The sequence below is a fragment of the Erpetoichthys calabaricus genome, chromosome 9 (assembly GCF_900747795.2).
Source record: "Erpetoichthys calabaricus chromosome 9, fErpCal1.3, whole genome shotgun sequence".
NCBI classification, from domain to species: domain Eukaryota; kingdom Metazoa; phylum Chordata; class Cladistia; order Polypteriformes; family Polypteridae; genus Erpetoichthys; species Erpetoichthys calabaricus.
In genome coordinates, this window is record NC_041402.2 from 72,332,650 (window position 1) to 72,354,559 (window position 21,910).

The 21,910-nt window shown below is 41.7% G+C and overlaps 1 non-coding gene across 1 annotated transcript; it reads right to left on the bottom strand.

Annotated features, from left to right (window-relative positions):
* Window positions 1–6,684: 6,684 nt before the first annotated feature.
* On the bottom strand, window positions 6,685–6,756 carry trnam-cau (transfer RNA methionine (anticodon CAU)). Its single transcript has one exon. It is a non-coding gene; the product is annotated as a tRNA-Met (tRNA).
* Between the last annotated feature and the right edge of the window lie 15,154 nt (window positions 6,757–21,910).

Genomic DNA, 21,910 nt, shown 5'->3' on the forward strand with positions numbered 1-21,910 from the left:
GCTTCAGCGTTCTAAAACTTTTGACTGATAGTGAAATTTGTCATATCAAATGCAACTATGTGTTTTAATCAACCACAGAATGACATGTACAGTACCTGCTATTGCTAAAAATAGTGGAAATTCAACTTCACTCTCATCTATCTCAAAATAATCTGTATGAACAGTTCCAGTCTGATTTTCGCCCCCTCCATAGTACAGAAACGGCACTTATCAAAATGACTCCTTATGGCAGCTGATTCTGGTTTAATCACTATTCTCATCCTTCTTGATCTGAGTGCGGCCTTTGATACTATTTGTCACACCACCCTTCTCAATAGATTATTTTCCATTGCCATTACCCACACTCCACTAGATTGGTTCAGATCCTACCTCTCAGGCCGCACTCAGTTTGTTCAGCTTAAAACTTTCACAAGGACCCCTCCTTTTCATTATTTACCTCCTTCCCCTTGGAAATATCTTTTGTAAATACAACCTTAGCTTCCACTGTTATGCTGATGACACCCAGCTCTACCTCACTAGCAAACCTACTTTATCCTTTCCACCCTCCTCACTCATTGATTGTATAGCAGAAATCAAATCCTGGTTTTCTTCAAATTTTCTTAAATTAAATATTGACAAAACTGAGGTTCACCTCATTGGAACAAAATCAACATTATCCAGAACTGATAATTTTTCCTTTGTTATTGATAATTCCTCTGTCCCCCCTTCCCCACAGGTTAAGAATCTGGGTGTCATCCTTGATAGCACTTTATCCTTTCAGTCCCACATCAATTACATCTCCCGGTCTACATATTTCCACTTGCATAACATTAATCGTATTCACTCTTCCCTCACTCCCCACACCACTGCTATCCTTCTTCACAGCCTTGTCACTTCTCATCTGGATTATCGTAATTCCCTTTTCTTTGGTCTTTCTCACAAATCTCTTTATAAGCTTCAACTGATCCAGAATTTAGCTGCCTGCATCATTACTAGAACCCCCTCTGTTCACCATATCACTCCCGTCTTGCAGCAGCTTCACTGGCTTCCAGTTAAGTTCTGCATTCAAATCAAAATTCTTCTGTTATTTTTTAAGGCTATCCACAACCTTGCCCCTCCATATCTGTCTGACCTCCTCCATGTTGTCATTCCCTCCCGTACCCTTAGATCCTCTTCCTCCATCCACTTGACTGTCCCCTTCGTCCGTCTTACCACCATGGGGAGCAGAGCATTCATTTGCTCTGCTCCCCAGCTCTGGAACTTACTACCATCTGAGCTTAGAAATTTTGAATCATTTTCACTTTTCAAATCTAAACTTAAAACTCATTTGTTTAAGACTGCTTTTTCTCTTTGACTACAATTGCTCTGTCTGATTTTAAATTTTGTATTTTAGTTTTGTTTATAATGTGATTTTTATCTATTGTTCAGTGTCCTTGAGTGTTTAGAAAGGCACCTACGAATAAATAAAATGTATTATTATTATTATTATTGTGACTGGCTGCTCAGTAACCTTACAACCCGTGGACTGAAAGGTCTGGGGTCTGAGTGTCAATGGCCCTTTACTGTTTGTCAGAAGGGAGGAATAAGAAAAGCAGCTATGCAAGATGGCAGCAAGTGTTATGTACTGAGCAGACAGCAGCTGGGTGCCGGTAATATTCTGTGCTTCCAACCTGCAGGGGAAAAACCTGAGGGTTGGTAACAGAATTGGCACTCCAGCCACCATAAAAACCCTCACACAGGTTCCATTCCATCTGAACTAGTGTGGTGCTGAGGTATCACCCATTGCATGGCTGCATTTGGGTGCTAATCTGGGATTGTCATGTGGTGGGTGTGGCAATGCACTGTATCAGCACATGCTCCTAACCTCCTCCTCCTCCTTCACCACCCTCTGCAGAGCTTTACTAACAGGTTCTGTGGCAGGATGTAATGCAGCCAGTGAGGATGGATTCCACTGTGCACCTGTACAACAACAACAACAACAACATTTATTTATGTAGCACATTTTCATACAAAAAAGGAAATATGAACAAAGAGGAAATATGAGCTTTCCTCCAATACCCAAGTAAGTAAATCGCATATTAATCAGATCACCAGGACAGCATTTTTTCACTTAAGAAACATAGCAAAAGTTAGATCTCTTATATCATGGAAAGATGCTGAGAAATTAGTTCATGCGTTTGTTTTCAGTCGACTAGATTACTGTAACGCAATCCTTTCAGGAATACCCAAAAAAGACATAAATCATTTGCAACTAGTGCAGAATGCAGCTGCTAGAATCCTAACCAGAAAAAAAAAATCCGAGCACATTTCTCCAGTTTTGATGTCACCACACTGGTTACCTGTGTCATTCAGGATTGACTTTAAAATTCTGCTTATGGCTTATAAAGCCTTAAATAATCTCGCCCCATCTTATATATCGGAATGTCTGACATTTTATAATCCAAATCGTAACCTCAGATCCTCAAATGAGTGTCTCCTTAGAATTCCAAGAGCAAAACGTAAAAGAAGTGGTGAGGCGGCCTTCTGCTGTTATGCACCTAAAATCTGGAATAGCCTGCCAATAGGAATTCGCCAGGCTAATACAGTGGAGCACTTCAAAAAACTGCTGAAAACACATTTTTTTAACATGGCCTTCTCATAACTTCACTGTAATTTAATCCTGATACTCTGTATATCCAATTCATTATAATAACTATTCATGGTGGCTCCAAAATCTGTACTAAACCCTACTCTCTCTTCTGTTTCCTTTTCCGGTGTCCTTTTGTTGGTGGCTTGCACCACCACCATCTACTCAGAGCACCATGATGTTCTAACAGTGATGGATTAAAAGCCAGAAGTCTGCATGACCATTGTCATCAAGTCCTTCTGTGAGAACCCTAAATACAAAGAGAGACTATTTCATTTATGTTAGGTAGAATGCCCAGAGGGGACTGGGCGGTCTCGTAGCATGGAACCCTGCAGATTTTATTTTTTTCTCCAGCTGTCTGGAGTTTTTTTTTTTTTTTCTGTCCCCCCTGGCCATCGGACCTTACTCCTTTTCTATGTTAACTAATGTTGTCTTATTTTAATATCTTATTTTGTCTTTTATTTTTATTTTATTCATTATGTAAAGCACTTTGAGCTACTTTTTTGTATGAAAATGTGCTATATAAATAAATGTTGTTGTTGTAAGTAGAAGAAATGGTGAACTTCCTTGACAATAAGTCTTTAACTTTGTTATGCTCCATTCAGTTCATTAGTGATGGTCTCTCCAAGAAATTTAAAGCTGCCCAAACTCCCCAAACCAGTCTCTCTATATACTACACCTACTACTACAACTGTTAACTAATAAACTGTAAGTGCCACATGGGATGGAGAGGGGATGGTTCCTTACCTGGACGGGAGGCTCCAAGTGGACAGAGTGAGAAAGGTGCGATATCCAAACGGGACTCCCCAAGTGGGTGGACGAACATCCCAGCCAAAGAAGAAGAAGATTCTTCACCCAGATGGGAAACCCCAGGTAGATGGGCAGGCGTCCCAATTGGAGATATCAGTAGTACCTTCCCTGACCGGGATAAAATGAAGGACAGAGGACTGTCTCTGGAGGATGTTTATTCTCCCTGGACGCTAAATGGCAGCGGCCCTAGATATCGGTGCCCTTTCAGAAACCAGCAGGGAATGCTAGGAATTGTAGTCCAGTAATGCAGCCCTGCTGGGGTCTGTGGGTTCTGCATGAAGGTGCTGAAGGGAGATACACTCCCTGTTATTTGCGATTTCAGTATGACCTGGAAGTGTTTTCAATTGGCCAAAGCCCTGGCACCACATGTACACCTGGGTCCTGTGAAGGATTGCCGGCTTTCTACTCCGGCCCTCACCCCCAGGCCGACAGGAGGAGCTCTCCCAGCAGTGTGGACGTGCCCCGAATTCCAGCAGGGCATCATGGACTCTGTAGTTTATATGCACAGCCCTGCTGGATACCATGGGGGCCACCAGGAGTCGCTGTAGGGAGGCTGTCGGACTCTTACGTGCCCTATAACCCGGAGGTGTGTCATGATCACATGACAGGAAACGACGTGCCTCCGGGGTGAAGAAGAGTTCTTATATGACCCGGAAGTGTTCCTAGTCACGTGGACAGAGAGGGCGAAACACTTCCGGATCAAGGACTATTAAAGGACTATGGGAAATCCCAGACGTCGAGCTGAGCTGGGTAGAAGGGTGGCAACGCGTCTGGGAGTGGAGGATTGGTTATTGTTTATTGGGAATTATTATTATTATTGATTTATTACTGAGTATTGTGGAGAGGAGGGTGCTTTGTGCACGTTATTGTCCTAATAAATATTCATATTTGGACTTTTACCTGGTGTCTGACGTGTAGTCTGAGGGTTCAAGGGGTCACGGAGACCCTTAATCTATTCACAGTCCTTAATAAAAGAGAACGCACTGCCTTGTCCAGGAGAATACTCGAATGGAGGAGAGCAGTGCAGTAGAGAAAGAGTGAGAGGAGGAGAAAGAACTGGTTTATTTGATTGTACAGAGGTATTTTTGGATTATAAACACCCTTTACTTGAACCCAGGACTGTTTTGTGTGTTTGTGGCTCTGTGCCGCCCCCCTAACCTTCACGTAGCTTATTAGTTGGTATACAGTTTAAAGGAGTAAAGGTGTAAAAGAGCTGGTACATTTCAGTATTGAGATGTTTGCCTACGTGTCTGCTCTGCTTGTCCTTATTAGGATAAAATTAAGGAAACAGAAAAGATAAACTAATGGTAAAGAAAAACAATAATTATGGCAAAAATATACATATTTCTAAATTTATTCTAAATGTAACACTTACTACTGCACTTTTCTGAATGCACAGTAAGACAAGAAAAATAGAAGACCAGTTAATTAAGCAATGAGATTGATTAGAGGGAAAATGACTCACCAGTTATGAAACTGGCTGGAACAAAAATCCCACGTCAACAAAGGTCCCCCAGGCTTGAACACGGGAACCACTATATAATCCATGGAAAATAATACAATACAATACAATACAATACAGTTTATTTTTGTATAGCCCAAAATCACACAGGAAGTGCCGCAATGGGCTTTAACAGGCCCTGCCTCTTGACAGCCCCCCAGCCTTGACTCTCTAAGAAGACAAGGAAAAACTCCCAAAAAAAACCTTGTGGGGAAAAAATGGAAGAAACCTTAGGAAAGGCAGTTCAAAGAGAGACCCCTTTCCAGGTAGGTTGGGCGTTTAGTGGGTGTCAAAAGAACACAACACAATGCAGTACACAGAACAGAACAATTCCTCAATATAGTAAGAAATAAAAAATATAAATTTTAGAAGTACAGAGCAGAATTTAACAGTGGATGATATATCCCATAATAAGATTTGGATTTGTGTAGAGTCCTTCAAGCTGCCTCCCCCATTTGGCCATTCCACGGGTGAAACAGTGCTGGGCCAGCCAATCCGATGAAAGGACCCCTCTTTCCCACGATTCCTGCGATCCTCCATCTGGGATGACTTTTCCTTAGGCAGGCAAAACAACTTGGCAGGTGGGCCATGGCACCAAGTGCCACATTTGAGTACCGAGAAGAAAAACAGAATAAGTGAGGGTTAGTATCCAATTATAACTGTCATGTTACTTATGTTTAAGTGCTAATGACTAACAACAGAGATGCAGTCTGTACAGTTAATCAGCAGCTCTAGTCAGGATATGCTAAACTGAAGTAGTGAGTCTTCAGCCGGGATTTAAAAGCTGAGACCGAAGGGGCATCTCTTATAGTAGCAGGCAGACCATTCCACAGTTTAGGGGCCCTGTAACTAAAAGCTCGACCTCCCACTGTTACTTTATTAATCCTTGGAATCATAAGCAGACCAGCATCTTGAGATCTTAATGTGCGCTCTGGTTTGTAAGTCATGATAAGTTCAGACAAGTAAGCCGGACCTTAGCCATTTAATGCTTTATATGTTAAAAGAAGGATTTTGAAATCTGCCCTAAACTTAACCGGGAGCCAGTGTAAGGATTTAAGAACTGGAGTTATGTGTTCGTATTCTTCAGGCAAGATGAGTTTGAGTTGAGTTTGTTCTTGTAATAATTCTCGCAGCCGCATTTTGGATTAACTGGAGGCTGTATAAAGAACAGTTTGAAAATCCAGTGAACACCGCATTGCAGTAGTCAATCCTACTAGAGATAAATGCATGAATTAGTTTCTCAGAATCCTGTTTATTTAAAAAGCGCCTTAATTTCCTAACATTTTTAAGATGGAAGAAACATGTTTTGGACAACTTTGTAATATGCGCTTTAAATGACATGCTAGAGTCAAAGATAACTCCTAGATTGCGGGCTGATTCAGTAAATTTGACTGGGATTCCAACTGAGTTAAATGATGACAAAATATTGTTGTGATCAGCATCATTCCCTCCAACAATTAACATCTGTTTTATCTGTATTTAAGACTTGGAAAGAGAAGCAGCGACTCTTGCTGTTTACCTCTGGGCAAAACACTTAAAATGCTGACTCTACTTCCAAAACTGTCCACAAGATGGCAATGTTATTTTTAAAAATGTTACGTTGCTGTACGGATGCAAAATTGGTAGCATTTTTTAATTTGAGGTAACTTAATCGAACTGAGTAGACACGGACAGTTTATGGAAAAGTAAATTATATCCAGTAAAAAAAGTAAACCAACTTAGTTGATGAAATAAGTGTGAACGTTTTAGATTTAAAAAAATAATATACTAGCAGAGGATGGTTTCGATCCATCGACCTCTGGGTTATGGGCCCAGCACGCTTCCGCTGCGCCACTCTGCTGGTATAACTATTCACTGATATAACATTTAACATCTTAATAAAAGTGTATCGCTTGTATATTTTAATGTTTAATAAATACTGCAACTCAGGTATGACTAGTGATGGGCCACTCGATACTGAGGTTTCGACACTGTGCCGAGCTTTCGAAGCACTGGAGCTCGAAGGAGAGTATTGGAGTCAAATGCGCCCGTCACGTGATTTTGAGGCACACTAGCGTAATGACGTCATTGATATCTGCGCAGTCCGCAGTCGATCCAATTGTCGGAGTAGCATCCACCTGCAGAGCCACAGCACCATACATCACCGCAGTTTCAGACCCGCGGTTGTAGACCCGCAGTTACAGACCCGGAAGTGATGTCTCCGTCGTTTCAGGACTGACTTTGTAAAATTACTTTTGGAAGGTTTCGGCAGTTCTCGGCAAAGCCCGGAAAGTAAAGTCGGGTCAAAGACCCGTTTAGAAACCAAATAATACGCATCATTTTGAAGTTCAGAGAGTTTCTGCCATCACGTCGTATCAAACTAAACAATGCGGATCGTTTCTGTGAAATACTCTATTAACATTTACGTTGTGTTCGGGTCTGTGGGAACCATTTAACATGTCGACAAAATTAAAATCATCAAGATCTGTATTAATTGAAAATAGTTTTTCATTTACATTCATGAAACGAACTATACAATATAATTATAATGTTTACACCACGTTAGAGTTTAGTAAAACGTTAATAATAAAAGTGATTACTTTTTTTAAAATGTACTATGCATTTGTGCAATATTGTTCTAAACCAATTTAGAATAAACATTTAAGCCAATCTAATATTTTTAAACATGTATGTGAAGAAAACGACAATACATATTCTACACTGAATTATGCAATATATTAATTGCCTTATATAGAACTGCTCTAGTTTTTGTCACTTATTACTATAAACAATGGGCCATCAAAAGAAAAAAATAAAAATACTAATTAGTCTGTAGCTGCGGGTCTACAACTGCGGGTCTGAAACTGCGGTGACGTATGGTGCTGTGGCTCTGTAGGTGGATACTCGTCAAACTGCTTTGGTTTAAATGTGTAAAAGCAGTTGTCCTTGCTATAGCGGAAAAGTACGCTGACGTAAGTTCGAATCTTAATCGGGCCACGCATATGTTAAAATAAGGATTTTGTATAAAACAGTCTATGTAGTACTTGTCTGTGTAAGTTTCCATCCAGTTTTTTGCGACGTTTTGTTATCGACAACAGAATATACGTAAAAAAAATGTGCGAAATTTGCTGTCTCCAGCCTGTTTCCATCAAACTGGCTTTTTATCGATAAAATGGTGTGCGTGATGACGTCACCCCCCCCAAAACGAACTGTCGCATAAGTTTTGTTATATCGCGAAACAAATCTACCCTTGAGCCGTTTCCATACATAATTTTGTGTATGTCGCAAATTATCTACCTTTTGTTTTCCACGTTAGACCCCCTCCACTAAACAAAGAAACAAAGAAATGGAGAGATTATTCAGACAGTTTTTTGAAATTTGCCAGCTTACTGTTATTTCAGTTTCACAAATAATTGGAATTGTACATAATATCCGAAGACGACAGCAGAATGAAGCAGTTGCTTGTCTGATAGCCCTAGAGCTCGAAGAAAGTACCCCAGTGCGACGAAACCCACGGGTATGGGAGAGACGACGGAATAAGACGTTCTGGGAGGAGGTGGTGGAGAGACACTTAACAGAAAATCTCTGGCTGCAACATTTTATAATGACACGGCCGACGTTTGAGATGTTGTGTGGATTCATCAGTCCTGATGTTGCGCCCATCACAGGTTGCCACCGACCACCGGTTCCAACCCAAAAGTGGATTGTCATCGCCCTTTACAAGCTGGCAACCTGCGCCGAGTCTAGAGTAGTTGGAGAAACTTTCGTGGTTAGTAAAACTACCGTCCATCGATGTGTATATGCTGTGTGCACCGCTATTAAAGAAAAATTAATGCGGCGTTATATCAGACTTCCGACTGTAGCGGAGGCCAATGAAATTGCATACCGCAATTCCTTGGTGCATCTTGTGCCACAGATTTACGGTGCGCTGGATGGCACGCATGTGCCTATTGTTCCCCCGACGGAAGGCTACCGCGATTACATTAATCGCAAAGGGTGGCCATCTATTGTTCTCCAGGCCCTTGTTGATGACAGGTGCATGATACGAGACATTTGCGTTGGCACTCCTGGAAGTGCCTATGATGCAGCTGTGTTTGCAGCAGCGGATCTGTACAGGTGAGCCTACCTTTCAACATCCCTTCTCAGTGCGATAACAACTGAATTAGTACTGTAACCTGCTTCCCTTAAGGTTTTAAATTAAAACTGAAATTTGAATTAATACAAAATAACGACGTTTAATCAAAAAAAAACTCTCTTCATCAGACCATGCGAACCGCTCCGCCATTCTCGTTTTGATTGCACGTGATGAAAAGTATGAACGATTTACATGGGGCACCTTTTTCCTTGGTGCAGAATCGTGTCCACCAAAAATCTGTAACAAATTAATGAGCATATTTTGCGTAAGGTAGCATGTATTATAACAATACAGAATCTACTCTACTCCATGTCGATCGTATCAGAGAGGCTAAGAAACGCTTCACTAGCTAAGTTTCCATCCAGTTTTTTGCGACGTTTTGTTATCGACAAACAGAATATACGTAAAAAAAATATGCTCTGTAGGTGGATACTCGTCAAACTGCTTTGGTTTAAATGTGTAAAAGCAGTTGTCCTTGCTATAGCGGAAAAGTACGCTGACGTAAGTTCGAATCTTAATCGGGCCACGCATATGTTAAAATAAGGATTTTGTATAAAACAGTCTATGTAGTACTTGTCTGTGTAAGTTTCCATCCAGTTTTTTGCGACGTTTTGTTATCGACAACAGAATATACGTAAAAAAAATGTGCGAAATTTGCTGTCTCCAGCCTGTTTCCATCAAACTGGCTTTTTATCGATAAAATGGTGTGCGTGATGACGTCATCCCCCCCCCCAAAACGAACTGTCGCATAACTTTTGTTGTATCGCGAAAAAAATCTGCCCTTGAGCCGTTTCCATACATAATTTTGTGTATGTCGCAAATTATCTACCTTTTGTTTTCCACGTTACACCCCCTCCACTAAACAAAGAAACAAAGAAATGGAGAGATTATTCAGACAGTTTTTTGAAATTTGCCAGCTTACTGTTATTTCAGTTTCACAAATAATTGGAATTGTACATAATATCCGAAGACGACAGCAGAATGAAGCAGTTGCTTGTCTGATAGCCCTAGAGCTCGAAGAAAGTACCCCAGTGCGACGAAACCCACGGGTATGGGAGAGACGACGGAATAAGACCTTCTGGGAGGAGGTGGTGGAGAGACACTTAACAGAAAATCTCTGGCTACAACATTTTATAATGACACGGCCGACGTTTGAGATGTTGTGTGGATTCATCAGTCCTGATGTTGCGCCCATCACAGGTTGCCACCGACCACCGGTTCCAAACCAAAAGTGGATTGCCATCGCCCTTTACAAGCTGGCAACCTGCGCCGAGTATAGAGTAGTTGGAGAAACTTTCGTGGTTAGTAAAACTACCGTCCATCGATGTGTATATGCTGTGTGCACCGCTATTAAAGAAAAATTAATGCGGCGTTATATCAGACTTCCGACTGTAGCGGAGGCCAATGAAATTGCATACCGCAATTCCTTGGTGCATCTTGTGCCACAGATTTACGGTGCGCTGGATGGCACGCATGTGCCTATTCTTCCCCCGACGGAAGGCTACCGCGATTACATTAATCGCAAAGGGTGGCCATCTATTGTTCTCCAGGCCCTTGTTGATGACAGGTGCATGATACGAGACATTTGCGTTGGCACTCCTGGAAGTGCCCATGATGCAGCTGTGTTTGCAGCATCGGATCTGTACAGGTGAGCCTACCTTTCAACATCCCTTCACAGTGCGATAACAACTGAATTAAACTGCTTCCCTTAAGGTTTTTAATTAAAACTGAAATTTGAATTAATACAAAATAACGACGTTTAATCAAAAAAAAAAATTCTCTTCATCAGACCATGCGAGCCGCTCCGCCATTCTCGTTTTGATTGCACGTGATGAAAATGTGACACATTTATTTGCGTTAAAGCCCTTTTTTCCAACAAAAACTGTTTCCAATGTAGTTTTTGCGACATCTGAAGTATCGATATGGAATTTATGCGCTAAAGTTAAACGGAAAAATATTATGTCGACATGTACAACATTTTATCGATAATTAGCATTTCCATCAGCTATATCGGTAAAAAAATTTGAAGCGCTAAATATTTTTTCGCAAAAACTCCTTGGATGGAAACCTGGCTAATGCCGACGTGGTTATTACACCAGTATATGCGCAAGACACTCCTCATTAAACGTTTTTACTATTCAGTGATCCCCAGATCTGTAGCTGATTTGTATTATGGATTTCCAAAAAAGCAATGTGAGTAAAAGCGTGTGTTGCATAACTAATCACAACTGTCTTTCAGCGCCATCAACACTGTCTTCTGCAATTTAATGAAAGCCTCGGGATTTCTGCGTTAATGAGACAATAAAGTTGTAAAGAAACTTTGCGAATTCATCCAGAGGTGAACATATATTAATGAGCAAACTGAGACACATTGGCCTTTAGGAAATATAAAAAAGCGTGTGCGCTGTCATTTAGGACAAAATGCATTGTTAACGTGACGCACTTTCTACTGACGCAATGTCACGAAAAAAAAGAAACAGCACAGTCAATGCAAACTCACAGCCTTGATTTTTGACCTTATGATTAATTGTCAATATCAAATCAATAAAGTCATTTTAAGAAGATGACAAGTATGCTATAGTCGGTTCAAGTAATATAAAGCAGAATCTCAATGATGCGGGACTCGCGAGTAGTAACGAATAATTATGTGACACTGAGAAATTATAATTCCTAATAACGGGAACAAGTGAAAACTACGACTTCCTAAAACGGACACTGTGAACGTAGTATTTTCAATAAATAATTTAGAAGACGTGTGTGCATTTCAATATCCATCCATCCATCCATCCATCCATCCATCCATTTTCCAACCCGCTGAATCCGAACACAGGGTCACGGGGGTCTGCTGGAGCCAATCCCAGCCAACGCAGGGCACAAGGCAGGAACCAATCCCGGGCAGGGTGCCAACCCACCGCAGTGCATTTCAATATCGACTTAAGAACTAGGTAGGCCACCTGTTGTATTATAAACGGTAGCTCAAGCAGCACTTAACAGTAAATAGTCTAACAGGACGATGACTGACTGAAACGAAGATGCTGCGCCGCTACAATAAAGGTTCACACTGTCATTCTGCATGTTTAGAAGGCGCTGATTGGCTGAAACTGTTTATAGCGAATTGTCCCAAGTTGGAAGTGCCGTATAGCGATCAGAAACGAAAAGACACATTTAGGCATGCTGCACAGTAGTTTGTTTTTCTACAATACAAATTCAGTATGACACCAGGGTCTCCAAACACACAAATATGAAGCTTACTACGTTTTACAGTGAAACTCTTTACATACACAATATAATTAGGGACGTGTGCCCCCTGCCCGACTTCGGCGGTCCAACCTTCAGTTCGAAAATTTTGTTAAATGGAGGAATTGGAAAAAAATAAAACCTTTCACAAGAGGAGGATAAACGACGCGAATCCCTGGTGTTTTTACTGAGAGACAGTTGCAATACCATTGAGCCACCTAATCGGGATAATTAATGCGCTCCGCACAACTGAAGTACTATTACTGTTCTTACTGCGGCAGATGTAGAAATATGTCGTTTGACATATGCACGTTAAATTGGTTTAATTGACACGAGAGTATCATTGTTGTAATTCTCCTAATGAAGACGAAAAAAATATATTTATAGATGTATACTATATGACGTACGGTTTGGAACAAAATTAAGCGTTCCATAAAAAGGTTGCACGATTTACCTAATCTTTTTATATATATAAAGCTGATATATGACAATATATCTTTGACACTATGTTTCAGACAAAGGAAATCACAGCAGTCCACAAGAACAATAATGAATTCTCAGCAACTACCTGAATTGTAGTTTCAGGCTGTCACTTAACTATAAACTGAAGTGTGTAATGTCAATACGAATTACAGGTACAAAATGTAAGTAGAGAGTTAAGTGTCAGATAGACTCTCAAAAATATAGAGGTCAATGCCTTTGAGTGTGCTGAGGCGTCACAAAGATTCAGTAACCAGTGCGCATGTCTGCTCGAAGCTTCGAAGCCCTGGCATGACGCAATGTCAGTACTACGCATGTCTGCTCGAAGCTTCGAAGCCTCTGTTAACCTAGTGCACATGTTCGAGGCTTCCAATCTGCTCGAGGCTTCGCAGCCTCTTTTAACCCAGTGCGCATGTTCGAGGCTTTGAAGCCCCGTCATGATGCAATCTCAGTACTACTCATGTCTGAGGCTTCAAAGCCCCGTCATGATGCAATCTCAGTACGCATGTCTGCTCAGTGCTTCTAACCAAGCTTGACAATTCCAGTGTGCATGTCTGCTTAGTGCTTCGAATCATTATTCATCGAGCTCCGGTTTGAAGTACATATGGCATCAACAGAGTTCAAAAACTCGACAGAATTCCCATTGAAATGAATGTTTGTGGATGATCCATACATGTTAAATGATTGTGCCTGATAATACTTAGTGGCAAATAATAAAATTACAAATTATACATCATACAAATGCCGACTTGTAGAATGCATAATGCTGCAAAGAAGAGCTTTAGTAATGCGGGTGACGACACATCTCTCACTATAATACTCTCATAAATATCCATTCTTTGCCTCATGCAACGTTTTCATGCAACACTGAACGTATGTCATATAGTATACATCTATATATAACTGTTTTCGTCTTCATTACATACATACATTATATACATCTACCCTGCTGAAAACAGTTGTGGTGCAGCGGTAGCGTTGCGGCTCCATAATAAGGCTTGCGTGGGTTCGGGTCCCATGTCCACCCATTATGAATTGTGACCCGAAAGAGTCTGTTTTTCTTTTTTTTCATTTAACAGCAAATTCCACTGTGGACTGAGAGCGAGCAAGGCGAGAACACTAGTAAAGATATATCAAATGGAAATGGGCATCTTGTTTTATGTCTATAACAAAAAAAAATATCCATCCATCCATTGTCCAACCCGCTGAATCCGAACACAGGGTCACGGGGGTCTGCTGGAGCCAATCCCAGCCAACACAGGGCACAAGGCAGGGAACCAATCCCGGGCAAGGTGCCAACCCACCGCAAGACACACACAAACACACCCACACACCAAGCACACACTAGGGCCAATTGAGAATCGCCAATCCACCTAACCTGCATGTCTTTGGACTGTGGGAGGAAACCGGAGCGCCCGGAGGAAACCCACGCAGACACGGGGAGAACATGCAAACTCCACGCAGGGAGGACCCGGGAAGTGAACCCGGGTCTCCTAACTGCGAGGCAGCAGCGCTACCCACTGCGCCACCGTGCCGCCCCAAAAAAAAAAAAAAAAAAAAAAAAAAAAAAAATAAATATTTGAGTGACAATTTCAACTGTTATTGTAGTTGTTGATGGCGGGTTTAGCGGTTTAAATTTTTAAATATTAGATTAATAAGGCGGAATGTGTTCTTACTTTGAGTGTTGGGGGGGGGGGAGAGAGCTACACAGTAAATGTGTTAGTAACTGGGATTGCGCCTCTATAACTGGAAGATTGCTTAGGAATGATACAGACTGGACAACTATATGTTTTAGGAAATGTTTTATTATTGCACTGTGCTGTGACTAAGACAACTTTTTACTGATCGCCTGTCTGGACCTTGAAGATGTGCTCACGAGGGAGGGATGCTGCTGATAAAAGCAAATGCTTTTTCGACAGCAAGTCCAGATGTGTTTATCCCGCTGATTTTTGTTGCCTCAGCACTCAAGAGAATCTTTAATGCCGACCTTGATACATTCAATGCTCACCTTGGAGTGTCCCGTGTGTGTCGGTGACTGATCTGCGCTGTGTCTCTCAGCCTCTCTGATGTGCTCCAGATTGACACCTTTGAATGTTTGGTCCAGCAGAGCAAATTCAACCTGGGGGTTATTTTTCGGACGTGGGGGTATTTTCCGTACGTCGCTTAAATCATCCGAGATCAGGTGCCTCATCATGGATAAGTTAATGCCGGTGACACTCATCCGGGATAGGTCGGTTTTTCAAACGCAGCCGTGTATTAGATTAGTCGAGCTGGATCTAATCATACGAGATGAATGCGCGCGCCCGCGCTGAGTGAAAAGCCCATATATATTGAGTCTAGAAAACATGATCAGCAAGTCTTTGATAGGCTGTAACAAAATGACGAAAGAATGGGCGCATTTTTTTTCACACACGTGGTGCAAGACCTTTTATTTGAAGGACATGAAGAATTTCAAGATTTAATATGCACAAGGGGTAACACTGCAAAAGCAGCCCAGACCAGAAAAGACGGCTGGCAAAAAGTGGCCGACAAATTAAACGCTAAGTAGTGTGCATTGTACTTACTGAATGCAGCGTTTCATTTCCTATGTGTCAGATTAATCATTATTTAATATGTCATAATTCCAGATCAAACGTGAGCACAAGGAGAACATGGGAACAGGTTAAAGTGAAGTACAAGAATATACTTCAAACTGGTAAATATTGGTATATAACTATTTAAAGAATTGTTGACATAAAGAATCATCCATCCATCCATCCAGTTACCAACCCGCTGAATCCTAACTACAGGGTCACGGGGGTCTGCTGGAGCCAATCCCAGCCAACACAGGGCACAAGGCAGGAACCAATCCTGGGCAGGGTGCCAACCCACCACAGGACACACACAAACACACCCACACACCAAGCACACACTAGGGCCAATTTAGAATCACCAATCCACTGAACCTGCATGTCTTTGGACTGTGGGAGGAAACCGGAGCGCCCGGAGGAAACCCACGCAGACACGGGGAGAACATGCAAACTCCACGCAGGGAGGACCCGGGAAGCGAACCCGGGTCCCCAGGTCTCCCAACTGCGAGGCAGCAGCGCTACCCACTGCGCCACCGTGCCGCCCATAAAGAATCATATATAATATAAAAAAACATTAATTTTAAAGCTAATAAGGAGGCAGGCAAGCAAAAAACAGGTGGAGGTCCACGCGGTCCAGACCTAACCCCTGCAGAAGAGTTGGCTCTCCAGCAAAATGCCCATTGCCCTTTTTCTGAGGGCATTCCAGGGGGAAGCTCCTCCTCAGAACCAGTGGCAGGATGCAGTGGTCACCTCATTTCAGGTAAAGGATGGTCATTGCATATATCAAGCGGTTGTGGCGAGCGCCCTCTTCTACGCGGTGGTGTGCTGGGGAGGCAGCATTAAGAAGAAAGACGCCTCACACCTGGACAAACTGGTGAGGAAGGCAGGCTCTATTGTTGGTATGGAGCTAGACAGTTTGACATCTGTGGCAGAGCGACGGGCGCTCAGCAGGCTCCTATCAATTATGGAAAATCCACTACATCCACTAAACAGTGTCATCTCTAAACAGAAGAGCAGCTTCAGCGACAGACTGCTGTCACTGTCCTGCTCCACTGACAGACTGAGGAGATCGTTCCTCCCCCAAACTATGCAACTCTTCAATTCCACACGGGGGAGTAAACGTTAACATTATATAAAGTTATTGTCTGTTTTTATCTGCATTATTATCAATCTTTAATTTAATATTGTTTTTTGTATCAGTAAGGTGCTGCTAGAGTATGTGAATTTCCCCGTGGGATTAATAAAGTATCTATCTATCTATCTATCTATCTATCTATCTATCTATCTATCTATCTATCTATCTATCTATCTATCTATCTATCTATCTATCTATCTATCTATCTATCTATCTATCTATCTATCTATCTATCTATCTATCTATCTTTATCCTCCATGTGTGCCATAGGTATGTTCCATATAGCCCTCTTTTTTGTTGGGTCAGTTGCAGGGAATGTCATATCCCTTGAACCTGTGTCTGACCAATGAGATATTGACGAAGGTCAAATATTTGATGAAGATACTGTGTCTGATTATTCATCAGGAGGAGAGGTACATCTTCCAAATAATGTTTGATCAAACTCCACTCTGATCAGTCCCATGTGCCCCAATCACATTTGGAAATCCTGGTAATGAGAATGTTAGGCTGATTGTGATATTCTTCATGGAGCTGTGGGTGTTTTTGCCTGTGTGTTGCCTATCTGTAATGGCATGAAATGCCAGTCAGGGCACTATACAGCTGAAGGTCCTGCTGTCACCCACAGAGAAGGGAACTGCAAAAGTCCTGACACGAACCACCAACAGCGAGCACATCACAGCCATCCTGCTGCACCTTCCCTGTTCCCTGTGCCTTACAGGATTGAATATCAAATTATGTTATTAACCTGCCCACTAAGGTCCTCTGATTCTGTGCCCCCACTAACCTGCACTCTGTGGGTGATAGCAGCTTCAGCTGTATAGCGCCCTGACTGTGGAATGACCTCCCAAAATTAATGAGATCAGCTGACTCACTTCATTTTTTTTTAAATCATTTGTTTAGGAAGACTTTAAACAGACCTGGCATTCTGCCCCTTCTTTCAGTTTACCCCCTCTATCTGTCCAGTTACTCAGGGTTTGAATTTTTATCACAATTTATGTTATTTGTTCAAGATTTTTTTGTAGTATTACATGTTGTATTTTAGTCTGGATTATTGTCTTTTATTCTATTTCAATGTTTTGTAAATCCTGTATCTTTATTTAGTGAAGATATTATTTGTAGCCAATATTATATAGGTCCTGTTGTTCTTTCTGAATTTTGGGCATAGGAAGGGTGCTATATAAATAAATTGTGTTCTTATTAGTATTTTAATTTTTTTTCTTTTTATGGCCCATCATTCATAATAATAAGTGACAAAAACTAGAGCAATTCTATATAAGCCAATTAATATACAGTATAGCATAATTCAGTGTAGAATATGTATTGCCGTTTTCTTCATGTTTAAAAATATTAGATTGGCTTAAATACATCCATCCATCCATTTTCCAACCCGCTGAATCCAAACACAGGGTCACGGGGGTCTGCTGGAGCCAATCCCAGCCAACACAGGGCACAAGGCAGGAACCAATCCCGGGCAGGGTGCCAACCCACCGCAGGACACACACAAACACACCCACACACCAGGGCCAATTTAGAATCACCAATCCACCTAACCTGCATGTCTTTGGACTGTGGGAGGAAACCAGAGCGCCCGGAGGAAACCCATGCAGACACGGGGAGAACATGCAAACTCCACGCAGGGAGGACCCGGGAAGCGAAACCAGGTCCCCAGGCCTCACAACTGCGAGGCAGCAGCGCTACCCACTGCGCCACCCATTGGCTTAAATGTTTACTCTAAATTGGTTTAGAACAATATTGCACTGTACATTTTAAAAAATGTAATAACTTGTATTATTAATGTTTTACTAAACTCTAACGTGGTGTAAACATTGTAATCATATTGTATATTTCGTTTCATGAATGTAATAATAATAATAATAATAATAATAATACATTTTATTTATATTGCACTTTATATTTTTGTAAACGAAAAACTATTTTCAATTAACACACAGCTTGATGATTTTAATTTTGTCGACATATGAAATGGTTCCCACAGACCCGAACACAACGTAAATGTTAATAGTGTATTTTACAGAAACGATCCGTATTGTTTAGTTTGATGTATGACACGTCGTGATGGCAGAAACCCTCTGAACTTCACAAGATGCGCATTATTTGGTTTGATGTACTGTACTGTTTTTCCCTTCTCGTTTTTATCTCTTAATTTCTGAACGGGTCCTTGACCCGACGTTACTTTGCGGGCTTTGCCGAGACCTGCCAAAACTTTCCAAAAGTAATTTTACGAAGTCCCCTATTGATCTGCCCAGATTACTCCGGTCTGCGGCAATATCTATTTGCACTTGCCCCGTGCCCGGACTGCTGACGAAATTTACATCACGCGCACCCTAGAAGACCCTCGCGGCGACTCAAACACACCAAGCATGAACAAGCCGTAATAGTTTTACCCGCGAGCTTCACATCGTCAGCCCCCTATAGCCTAAGTTTTTAAATTATGGCATGTGTTATCTTATATTGGGTTACAATAATGGAAAAGGGTCGCGAACGGTTTGCGGAGTGTCTTGCAATGGTCGCAGCAGGGGTAGTTTAAGCAAAAGCCATTTCACCGCTTTAACGTGTGTCAACGATTCTCCAAGGTGGACGCCCCCAAGTGATGATTTACGGTAGTAATTCTCGATTCTCCATGGCGATGCCCATCATTTAGATCAGGGGTGTTAAACTCCAGGCCTGGAGGGCCATAGTGGAGTCAGGTATTCATTCTGACCCTTTTCCTAATCAGTGACCAGTTTTCACTGCTAATTAACTCATTTTCCCTTAATTTTAATAGCCCTGTTTTTAAGGATTCAGTCCTCTGAACTGATTAGTTTCTTCATGAAATGGTAGTCAAACAGAAATGAGATGTGAAACGAGCCAGCAGATGAGCAACTAAACTGGGATTTCAAACTCCAACCAATTTCACTCCAACCAATCTATTAATGAGAAGCAGATTCTTGCTGTTAATTAAGCCCGTTACTTAATTCTGTGGCCTGTTGTTGCTCTCATTCTGCCACAGCAGACATTTCCAAAACTTTGATTTTCTGTTTGTCAAAATGTTTTGGTGACCTGAGAGATCAACTTTACTGAGACCTTCACTTTTCTTTATTTTCAGATATTGTGTGATGGGCACAGGTGAGCTGGTCATGTGGCGGCTTGTTTTGTGTCTCATTATTGTTTGGCTGCTAATTAAAAAAAGAGACAACTAAGGAGCCTGAGTCAAGTTAATTAAAACTAAAGCAAAAGAAGTTCATTAGCAGCAAAAACTGGTCACTAATAAAGCAGACGGTTAGAATGAAAACCTGCAGCCACTGCGGCGGCCCTCTAGGCCTGGAGTTCGACACCCGTGATTTAGATCCAAAAACACATTTTTTACACAATCTAACGGTTATGTATTTGTTAATAAAACAGTAAATTTAAATTGGTTCCATTATTATTTGACTTAATGCTAGAGTATTGTTATGTGCTGTATGGTTTCAAAGACCCGAACAGTTCCAAAAATGCCCACTAAGCGAGGAAGCATCCAGATAGACACATAGGGCCACAGAGAATCTTTATAAATAAAAGATTTATTAATTTAAAAAAAATAAACTGAAATAACAAGAAGTCCTTTGGAGAACAAAATGTCTTGTCTCAACCAGGATTCCTACCTTCGCAAATTCATGATTTATGTCCCTTTGTTCATTTTGATTCTGATTTATGTTACTGTTTTGATTATGTGCATTATTCTTTGTTTTTGATTTTGTTTATGTATGTAAGGTGCCTGTGTTATGTTCTATGCATTTTTAGTGTCGGGGCCACCTGCCAATCAGCAACTGCCCTTCACTCTATAAATCTAGAGTGTCTCCCACAGTTCCTGGCAGTTCATTGTGGATTTGCTCTGCTGTTGGTGAGCTCTGGTGCCTTTTTCTGTTTTTCTTTATGAATTACTGAATATTTGACCTGTTTACTTTGCTTTTGACCTTGCCTTCGATTTCTATTTTGCGGCTTGTTTGCCTTGGTTTGCCGTTGCTGGCAACTCCTTTTTTCCTTTTGTGCTCTATGGAGCTTTGTGTATTTACAGAGCTTATTGTGAAATAACCTTTTTATTTTATAAAGAATCAATGCTTACCCTTATCTTTATAAAATGGACTCCTTTATCAATATATATATATATATATATATATATATACACACACACACACAGTGCATCCAGAAAGTATTCACAGCGCATCACTTTTTCCACATTTTGTTATGTTACAGCCTTATTCCAAAATGGATTAAATTCATTTTTTTTCTCAGAATTCTACACACAACACCCCATAATGACAACGTGAAAAAAGTTTACTTGAGGTTTTTGCAAATTTATTAAAAATAAAAAAACTGAGAAATCCCATGTACATAAGTATTCACAGCCTTTGCTCAATACTTTGTGGATGCACCTTTGGCGGCAATTACGGCCTCAAGTCTTTTTGAATATGATGCCACAACCTTGGCACACCTATCCTTGGCCAGTTTCGCCCATTCCTCTTTGCAGCACCTCTCAAGCTCCATCAGGTTGGATGGGAGGCGTCGGTGCAGAGCCATTTTAAGATCTCTCCAGAGATGTTCAATCGGATTCAAGTCTGGGCTCTGGCTGGGCCACTCAAGGACATTCACAGAGTTGTCCTGAAGCCACTCCTTTGATATCTTGGCTGTGTGCTTAGGGTCGTTGTCCTGCTGAAAGATGAACCATCACCGCAGTCTGAGGTCAAGAGCACTCTGGAGCAGGTTTTCATCCTGGATGTCTCTGTACATTGCTGCAGTCATCTTTCCCTTTATCCTAACTAGTCTCCCACTTCCTGCCGCTGAAAAACATCCCCACAGCATGATGCTGCCACCACCATGCTTCACTGTAGGGATGGTATTGGCCTGGTGATGAGCGGTGCCTGGTTTCCTTCAAACGTGGTGCCTGGTATTCACACCAAAGACTTCAATCTCTGTCTCATCAGACCAGAGAATTTTCTTTCTCATGGTCTGAGAGTCCTTCAGGTACCTTTTGGCAAACTCCAGGCGGGCTGCCATGTGCCTTTTACTAAGGAGTAGCTTCCATCTGGCCACTCTACCATACAGGCCTGATTGGTGGATTGCTGCAGAGATGGTTGTCCTTCTGGAAGGTTCTCCTCTCTCCACAGAGGACCTCTGACAGAGTGACCATCGGGTTCTTGGTCACCTCCCTGACTAAGGCGCTTCTCCCCGATTGCTCAGTTTAGATGGCCAGCCAGCTCTAGGAAGAGTCCTGGTGGTTTTGAACTTCTTCCACTTACGGATGATGGAGGCCACTGTGCTCATTGGGACCTTCAAAGCAGCAGAAATGTTTCTGTAACCTTCTCCAGATTTGTGCCTCAAGACAATCCTGTCTCGGAGGTCTACAGACAATGCCTTTGACTTCATGCTTGGTTTGTGCTCTGACATGAACTGTCAACTGTGGGACCTTATATAGACAGGT